This window comes from Hipposideros armiger, unplaced genomic scaffold, assembly GCF_001890085.2.
Source record: "Hipposideros armiger isolate ML-2016 unplaced genomic scaffold, ASM189008v1 scaffold_518, whole genome shotgun sequence".
Lineage (NCBI taxonomy): Eukaryota > Metazoa > Chordata > Mammalia > Chiroptera > Hipposideridae > Hipposideros > Hipposideros armiger.
The window spans coordinates 350,607-353,288 of NW_017731868.1; the positions used below are offsets into that span (position 1 = coordinate 350,607).

Consider the following 2,682-nt stretch of genomic DNA (forward strand, 5'->3'; position numbering starts at 1 on the left):
GCCGGCGACTCACAGCAGCCCAGCTCCAGGTTGAGCTGTTGTTCAGCATCTTAGCTGTAGAGGGCAGTGTCACTGGCCCTCACATGTGGGATCTGAACCGGACCCCTCTGGCGTCCCAAGCCAGTTCTTAACCATCGCGCCACTCGGTTGGCCCTGTTTTTTCTTTAGACTGTTAATATGGTAGATTACATTGACTGACTTTCAAATATCAAACCAGACTTGAAATCACAGGATAGACCTTATTGGATTATGGTGTGTTATTCTTTTTATATATTATGGGACTTAATTTACTAGTAGTATAATATTTCACTGAGGATTTTTGTGTCTATGTTCATGAGAGACATTTGTCTGTAATATTCTTTTCTTGTACTCTGTCTTTAAATTTGGTATCAGTATAATGCTGGCCCCAAAGAATGCTTTGAGAACTGTTCCTTCCTCTCCCATTTTCTGTAAGATATTATATAGAATTAGTATTTTTTTTTTCTTTTTAAAATGTTTAGTAAGGATTTGTGAGCAAAATCACCTGGGTCTAGAGATTTCTTTTTCAGGTTTCACTGTGGATTTTCTTTAGTAGATATAGGATTATTCAGGTTATGTATTTCATCTTGAGTGAATTTTGATAGTTTGTGTCATTCAAGGAACTGGTCCATTTCAGCTAAATTGTAGAATTTATGGGCCCAGAGTTATCTTAGTATTCCCCTATTATTCCTTTAATGTCTATGAGGTCTTTAGTGATATCTACTTTTTCGTTCTTGATATTAGTAATTTATGTCTTTTTTTTTCCTTTGTCATTCCTGCTGGCATTTTATCAATTTAATTAATCTTTTCAAAGAACCAGGTTTTGGGTTCATTTAAAATTTGTTAAGATTTGTTTTATTACCTAAGGTTAAGTCTATCTTGACAATTTTGCATTGTGAACTTGAGAAGAATGTGTGTTCTATAAATTTCAATTATATGAAATTGATGGTGATATTCTGTATCCTTGCTGATTTTTTGTCTACTTTTTTAACAGGCAACTATTTTATCAGTTGCTGAAAGATGTGTTGAACTCTCCAAGTATAATTAGGGATTTGTCTATTTCCTCTTTAAGTTCCATAAGTTTTTACTTCATATACATGGAAGCTTTGCTGTTAGATGCATCCACGTTTAAGATTGTTGTTTTGAGCTTGGCCCCACCCCTTCCACCCTGGGCGGCTGGGCTCTGTGCCCGCAGACTTCCCACCGCCCCCCATGCCCAGGTCATGCCCAGTGTGGGTGCAATGGCCTGGGCTCTGGGAGCACCCAGGTGGCAGCCAGCTGTGTGGTGGGGGAGGCGCCAGGCTGGGTCAGAGCCAGGCAGCGGAGCTGCGGGGTGGGAGTATTAACAGAAGTTTCTTACCCTAGAAACCTTTCTACCTGAATTGGTAGTTTAGGTGGTCAAGAGATGGCTGACAGTGTCAAAACTTTTTTCCAGGACCTTTCCAGGGGTATCAAAGACTCCATCTGGGGAATTTGTACCATCTTAAAGCTAGATGCTCAAATTCAGCAAAAGAGAGAGCAGCATCAATGAAGGGCAAGTAGTGTCCTAGTGCAGAGGAGAGCCCTGAACATAGTCAGGAAGCAAGAGAGTGAGCAGGTGTTGTTAGAATTTTCCATTGCTGTGCTTGAAATGGTGGAGTTATTCTGGTTCAATCTCCTCTTGTTTTATGGAGTGTTTATTCCTGTGCTTCAGTCAGTAATTGCCCAAATTATTGGTGACCGTCACTACATGGAGATGTTTTGGTCGTGGCTAAAATTCTTCCTCGCATAAATTTTCAGTGCTCTTTGGATGCTCTCCCTGTTTGTGCTTAGCAATGTTGTGAATGCCATTTGGTTTCAAGATATAGCTGATCTGGCATTCGAGGTATCAGGGAGGAAGCCTCACCCATTCCCTAGTGTCAGCAAAATCATTGCTGACATGCTTTTCAACCTTCTGCTGCAGGCTTTTCCTCATCCGGGAATGTTTGTGAGTCTCTTTCATAACCATCTTCTTGGTCCGCTGGTGAGTCTCCTGCATATGTCCGTTCTCTACTCACTATGTTGCTTTGAGTATTGTTGGTTCAATAAAGGAATTGAAATGCACCAGTGGTTGACAAAGATAGAGAGGAATTGGCCTTACTACTTTGGATTTGGTTTGCCTTTGGCTCTCCTCACAGCCATGCAGTCCTCTTACATTATCAGTGTCTGCCTCTTCCCTGTTCTCTTTTCTTTATTCATTATCAGCGCCAATGAAGCAAAGATCCCTGGCAAAACATACCCTTTCCAGTTGCTCCTCTTCTTGTAGTTTTCTTAAGCAACACACTCTTGCACAAGACGGTCCACCTGCAGTCTGCCCGAGTAGCTCAACCTCTGCAGAGAGAGGGGATGAATGAGATTGGAAGGAAGCTGAGCAGCTTTTTCCTTTTCACCTCTCCCACCAGGGAAGGCAGGACCCATGCTGCCAAGGGCCTTCTGCATAGTCCTTTCTCTCTGAGGAACTGGAATTTTTGTCTTTGGTGCACGTAAGGCACAATCTCCCTGACACCAGTATGTGGATTTTTTTTTTTTTTAAAGATTTTTATTGGGAAATTGGGGGGATGGGAACAGTGCTGGGGAATTGGGGAAAGGGGAACAGACAAGTTGCTGTCGTTTTGTTCTTCAGTCTAGTTGTGGAGGACGTTGCTT

At 42.0% G+C, this 2,682-nt stretch overlaps 1 protein-coding gene and 1 pseudogene across 6 annotated transcripts in view; both read left to right on the plus strand.

Moving 5' to 3' along the window:
• The window catches only part of PHF8 (PHD finger protein 8), a 137,531-nt gene that overhangs the window by 97,571 nt on the left and 37,278 nt on the right, over positions 1 to 2,682 (plus strand). The window lies entirely within an intron of this gene.
• LOC109396387 (etoposide-induced protein 2.4 homolog pseudogene) overlaps positions 1,374 to 2,682 on the plus strand; it is a 4,046-nt pseudogene continuing 2,737 nt past the window's right edge.